The sequence below is a fragment of the Amblyomma americanum genome, chromosome 8 (genome assembly GCF_052857255.1).
Source record: "Amblyomma americanum isolate KBUSLIRL-KWMA chromosome 8, ASM5285725v1, whole genome shotgun sequence".
NCBI classification, from domain to species: Eukaryota; Metazoa; Arthropoda; class Arachnida; order Ixodida; family Ixodidae; genus Amblyomma; species Amblyomma americanum.
The window spans coordinates 18,441,662-18,447,898 of record NC_135504.1 but is presented as its reverse complement, the minus strand read 5'-3'; the positions used below and the strand labels follow the sequence as shown (position 1 = coordinate 18,447,898).

The 6,237-nt window shown below is 49.8% G+C and overlaps 2 long non-coding RNA genes across 2 annotated transcripts; both read right to left on the bottom strand.

Annotated features, from left to right (window-relative positions):
* Positions 1–2,347: 2,347 nt before the first annotated feature.
* Positions 2,348–3,164, bottom strand: LOC144100199 (uncharacterized). Its single transcript, XR_013307554.1, has 3 exons — positions 3,077–3,164; positions 2,680–2,836; positions 2,348–2,620 (listed from the first exon to the last, which is right to left on the bottom strand). It is a non-coding gene; the product is annotated as an uncharacterized LOC144100199 (long non-coding RNA).
* A 227-nt stretch (positions 3,165–3,391) lies between these two features.
* On the bottom strand, positions 3,392–5,851 carry LOC144100109 (uncharacterized). The gene is made up of 4 exons (XR_013307524.1): positions 5,673–5,851; positions 4,354–5,595; positions 3,646–3,735; positions 3,392–3,587 (listed from the first exon to the last, which is right to left on the bottom strand). It is a non-coding gene; the product is annotated as an uncharacterized LOC144100109 (long non-coding RNA).
* Positions 5,852–6,237: the final 386 nt, after the last annotated feature.

Genomic DNA, 6,237 nt, shown 5'->3' with positions numbered 1-6,237 from the left:
CATCTCTGTCAACGCGATGTACTACACCGCTGACAATGCTATGCCGAAAAAAAGCGCTATTCTAGCTAAAACAGCCTATTGTTAAAGAATTGTGAAGTCTTAGGTGAAACACCCTGTATAGTGCGCTAACAAGGGGCACTGGCCGGGCCGTGCGAGTGGCCGCCGGCCCAACGGGAACTAAATGTGGTACCACAGTCAACATTTGCATCATCAGCCCCGAGTCTGTCGGATGATCAGAGTGTAGAGTAAAACACGTAGAAATTATACCTAGTAAGGCCGCTGAATTCGAAAGTTCTAAGCCTGCTATACCGGAATGAGGTCCGATTTCAGGTGAGTGGTGTTTCAAAGAACTGGCTGCAGTGCAAAAAAATGCTGAATTCCACTGCCAAATCGAAGCCTGTTGGCGGCGTTGGGGTGGAATTTTTTTCATTAATACTGAGTAGTTCAGTACAGTCGTATCTTCTTTCTACTTTACTTTCGCTGTAACTGCGGTGTAGAAAGCGGTGCCGCAATGAGGTGGGAAAAGCCAACCCCTGTAGTCATACCATGGAAATAAAGCAGCAGCTTAACCAGCTTAGTCTGAATTATCGCTCGCTCCGCCTTGCATTGTGCGATAGGCTAAAAAATAAATATATTGTGCTGCTTTCCAAAGAACAGGGACATCTCCTGTTCTGCCGCTGGTGAGACGTGTAACCATGTAACCTCGCGCCTGATTTTATGAACGAAATTTTATGCAGGCATAGTAGGGAATTTGATACTCGGCGTTTGAGTAATGCGTAGACGTGCAAGCAAAAAAAATCACGTTCGGCTTAGTTTGGGGTTAATTATCGTGCGCTAGCACCATTAGCCGGGCTTTTGGATTGTTTATCTTGATTTTCTATGCTTTTGCTTGGCCTGAACTGGCTTACATTGGTTTATATATCACATGATGTAAGTTTGTGTGGTTTTGCATCATTTTAGATTTGTACTGCGGTAGAATTGGTCCCACTAATTCACAGATACCAGGGAGTCCTGATTCTGCTCCTGGCGCAGAGGTTCAGCGGTTAAGCTACGCGCCACTGCCCTGCGATGGCAAGTGCTGCCATCGGTGGGGCTTGCGAGACCTATGTTATTCCTTGGAATCTCTCGCGACTAAATAATTGGTACTGCCACGGTGGGCATGCAGTTTGCTCACAATCCGGTGGGCTTGTGATGACGTCACAAAGTCACGTGACCAAAGTGGCCCACGTGCTAGAAGCAGGCTTTGGGCAGACAGACAACCACTTTTCGGCGGATTGGAAACGCTAGAGAATTAAAATCGCAACTACAGGAATCGTTCACTCCAGACTTGAGGAGTTAGTGATTGATTACCAGTATTCAGCCCAAATGCTGCATTTTAGCGAACCGTTTGATTTTCAAGTAGCCTGAATATTTTTTTTTTATTTTAGGCGGCATCACAAGAGCCTCACTGCCGCGGAAAGCCGGCAAAACACTGGGGGAAGCCACTAAATAAATAAAATCTTTATAGCGGAGGAGCGGGATCCGAACCCGCGGCGGCGCTAAAAAATCAGTTCCGCTGGCGGCTGCTTCAGATCACTACGCCATCGCCGCAGCTTTTTTAAGCATGGTATTTAATACATTGCAAATAAATTATCTTTACATAAACTAAATTATTTACAAAGCATTTAGCAAACGCCACGAAACACATCGCAAAAAGACAGAGCAACAGAGCACTAGACGCGAGACAAGGCTGAGCACATCACCAAGAGTGAAATTCAAAAGACGCAGTGGTATGGTAATTTTATCGGGTAATGTAATTAAGTGACCTACAAACTTTCCTAATTTCTGAGTCTATTCTGCACTTAGCACTTATTGTAATTGTAGTGGTAAACGCTACAGAATTGTTTTCTAAATATTCTTTGCGTACTCATTTTAGCAGTCCATATAGATAACAATAAATGTTATAATTGCAGGGCACATGTATGCATGCAGTGCGTTCCAGAAAAAAAAGGCAGTGATATTTTAGGTTTCATAACTGTCTCGGTTTTGCCTTACGTATTAGCTCAATGAACTCGCACACACGTACGCGCACATAAATATAAGCGTCTAGCCTCTCCTACCATAGTGCCTTGTGGGCTTGTCTTGTATGTTTATTATTCATTAATATCACCAGAAGTTCCCAACTAGAAAATATAACTCGAGTTTTAAAACGACTGTTAGTGAGGGTGAGGGAGGGCCGACGATGTCAGGGCAAGGGCGAGGGAGGGCCAGCAAATTTTTAGCAGTGAGGGTGAGGGAGGACCGGACTTCAAAATGAGGACGAGGGTGAGGGAGGAAAAGTAAAAATGAGGACATTTGCCCACCTCTGGGCAGGCATGGTCGAAGAGCCTGCGGTGCCGGCAGGATCCCCAAGCGGGTAGCAGTAGACAGTGCCCAGTACAGCGCCCACCGTTCGAGACAGCAGGAAGGAGACGACAGGCCCCCGGTTCTGCTAGACCTGCTTCCCAAGTCTGGTCTCCCGGGTCAACAGCAGCCGATTATCTGTCGCCCGTTCTCTTGTGCTTTTTTCCTTGAGCGGTGTGTTCCCCCACACAGCACGAAGTGGCCTGTGGAGCATACGGCAAAGCCGGAGTCCGCACATCTGCGAGACAAAAATGGAACTGTAACAGATGCAAACGCATACAAAATGCTGTCGCTTACTCTAACTGCACCTGTCTTGGGGACAGTTCAGTGTAGGCGACAGCAGCAGCAGAACGGCAGATTGATGTACGACGATGGTATGGCGCCTAAGTGTCCCCCATGCTGTCAGAACGGGATAGCCAGTGTGCGCTCGGTCTTGTAGATTCTGAAGGAGAACCTGCGAGGAAAGCGGGGATGTCGTGCACGCTTTGTGGAAGACCCGACGGACACTAGCAGGGGCGGTGTCAGCGGAAGAGGCAGACGGCATGGAAGGAATAGGAAAATGAGCTACTGGAGGGTTATGGACTGCAGAATGCGCAAAAATCTGGACAGGCTGCTTGTAACTAAGAAACAGAAACATCGACCAGGCATACTCATCATCTAAACATAGAGCTACGGACAGAACTCGAACGCTTACTGTGCGAGTGTCCGAACAGGTCCAAGTGCCGCGTGGAATACTGTAAAGTAGGGTAAGGTGTGGAGAAAGGCAGAGCCAAAGTCCGTGAATCTGCGATGATAAAAACAGAGCTGTAACAAGGGTGTAAATATACAGAATTCGGATGCTTACTCAGAGCGTCAGAACAGATTCAAGTCACACGGGGAGAGAGCCAGAGCCAAAGTCCGTGAATCTGCGAAAATAAAAACAGCTGTAACAAGGGTGCAAGCATAAAAAATTCAGAAGCATACTCTTACAGCGTCCGAACAGGTCCAAGTGCCGCGTGGAGTACGGTAGAGTACAGTAGGGTGTGAAGAAAGGCAGAGCCAAAGTCCGTGAATCTGCGAAAATGAAAACAGCTGTAACAAGGGTGCAAGCATAAAAAATTCAGAAGCATACTCTTACAGCGTCCGAACAGGTCCAAGTGCCGCGTGGAGTGCGGTAAAGTGCGTACAGTACTGTGTGGAGAAAGGCAGAGCCAAAGTCCGTGAATCTGCGAAAATGAAAACAGCTGTAACAAGGGTGTAAGCCTTAAGAATTCAGAAGCTTACTTTTAGAGCGTCCGAACAGGTCCAAGTGCCACGTGGAGTACGGTAAGGTACAGTACTGTGTGGAGAAAGGCAGAGCCAAAGTCCGTGAATCTACGAAAAAAAAACGTTTGAGGTCACTGCGGTAGCCCGCATTGGCGGAATGCGGAAGCATTGACGCCTCCTCGTTTCTCTTTGCCCCTCTTTTCCTCTTTGCTTCACTTCTCCCCTCTCACATTTACTCGATTAAGCAATGATGTAAATTCATTTTCCCAATTACCACAATTGTCTTAATCAATTTCCAACGATTGGCCATTTCGAGTTTTCAAACTTGGCGACACGCTTCGTTTTCAAATTTGGCCGCGCGCGTGGGAGGTAAACTTTATTAAAGAAAAGGTCTTTGGCGCGGCTCCTGCCATCCTTCTGGATTTTCAAATTTGGCGCCACACGTTGCCCTGGCTCCCCCCACTTTTTGAACATTTTTGCCTTTAACTAATAACTCTACCGACATTACTTTTTGCGCAGCATCCTAGCTCACATTCTCTTTCGATTACAACCATTCGCTTGGCGCTACCTCTCGTAAGTTCCTCACAACTGCTGCGGACACGACCTTGTCGACATAGCATAGTAAAGCTTTCGACTTAAAAACAACTGAATTGCGGCTCTGGCGTTACGGGAGGCGAAAGCAGCAGTCACGATCAGGTAGCATGGGAGGAATGGCACGACGCTCACGAGTCAACAGGCCAGAAGCTAGCTGCAGAATGGTCCTGCGTCCCCGCTGGTACGGATGAGGTTCGTTTGCTGGAACACGCGCGCAAATCTGAAAGAAAAAAAAAACTGCCTGCAGCGAAAACAATGCCAGCATAAACCTGCTGTACTCACCATGTAGCGAAGGGTGCGGCCGCTTCTCGGAGACATCGAGCCGCAGTGGCGGACGCGCAGACCGGAGCCAGAATGCGATAATGAAAGCTGGCCACTGACCTTGGCTGCAGCGGAAACACGATGTGCCACAGACCGCAGGCAGCGTCCGTTCTTCGGAGTTGCTGGACGAGGCTGGCGAGAATTCCGAGCGCCGTGTACGGCCACGAACCACATGTCGCTCAAGAATTCAAGAGCAATAGCTTGCGCGCGCGCGATGGCTTTAAGGCCGTACCCTTTTGAATGGCGGATAACAAAAGGAGATTAAACCAATTTCTTAAAGCGCGCGATGGCTTTAGGGCTGTACCCTTGGAAACGGCGGATCACACATGGAGATCAGACCAATTTATTCCTTAACGCCTCACGCGTTGGCTTTAAGGCCGTACCCTTTTGAACGGCGGATCGAACAAGATTAGACCAATTTTCTTCCTTTACGCGCGCGCGCGTTGGCTTTAAGGCCGTACCCTTTTGAACGGCGGATCACACAAGGAGATTAGGCCAATTTCTCCCGTAACACGACATGGTGGCTGGGCCGCAAAGGCACTCGGAACGGGTGCTCATTCCGTCACGTAAGCGACAGTGGGCACTGAGCTACCCTGCCTAGTGTCAGCTAAGCCGGAACGTGTGCGCGTCGCGAATCCTAGCCCGCTGCGCTTCCGTCACGGAAAGAAGACCCGATGGCGGCGCTTCGTGAAACATATATACAAGCCTCGTGTTAATTTTGCTACACTGTTAGCCAGTGCTGCTTTTTGTTTTTCTGGGGTTTAGTACGTCCCAAAGCGCCTCAGGCTAGGGGACGCGCCAGTGCCAATTGTTGCAAAAATGCGAGTATTCTGATAGCGAATAGCCAAGAACTCGTTTCACGAACACAGCCGCCCTCGCCGCGAGGCTTAGCCCCGCTCTCACCTTCGTTGCCGAAGGCCTGGCTCGAAGAAAGTTCCATCGGCGCTCCTCAGTCGTTCACGAGCTCAAGGGTTTTGCAGCGCCTCCGGGGAATGGCGAAGATGACAGCAGCCAGCTGGCAACACGGACGAAGCCACGGCAAGAAGCACCGCACTGCAAAATGATAATAGCCAAGAGCTCGTTTCACGAGCACATGACACCCTCGCCACGAGGCTTAGCGCCGCACTCACCTTCGTTGCTGGATGCCTGGCTCGAAGAAAATTCCACCCGCGCTCCTCAGTAGTTAGCGAGCGAAAGGGTTTCGGGGCGTCTCCGGGGAATGGCGAAGACGACAGCAACCAGCTGTCAATGCGGACAAAGACACGGCAAGAAGGAGCGCACTGCAAGGAGCACCGCACTGCGAAGTGGCCTCATCGCTCGTCTGACAGCGAAGAAGGCAGAATGGCGTCGTCTGAGCCTGGCTGACAGCCTGCGCATGCGCTGCTGACGCTGGCAGAATGTTCTCGAAGGCGCTGTGTGCGTCGTTCGAGTCATCGCGATCAGTGACGGAGTGCTTTCATATATTTTTCTTGCACGACCCCCCCCCCCCTCTCGCTCTTCCCAGCTTCAATTAAACCCCATGCGATCTTCGACAAGAGGTGCCACACGTGCGCAGGCGGCAGCCATGACGATGCACCGGCGCCGCTCCTTCGATGCATGCGGACCATGCTCGCAGCTTTTCCAGCGGCATGACCTTTTTGTTTTTTCTTTAGATGACGGTCCGTATCTTATCTGGTGCGAGATGCTCACGATGAA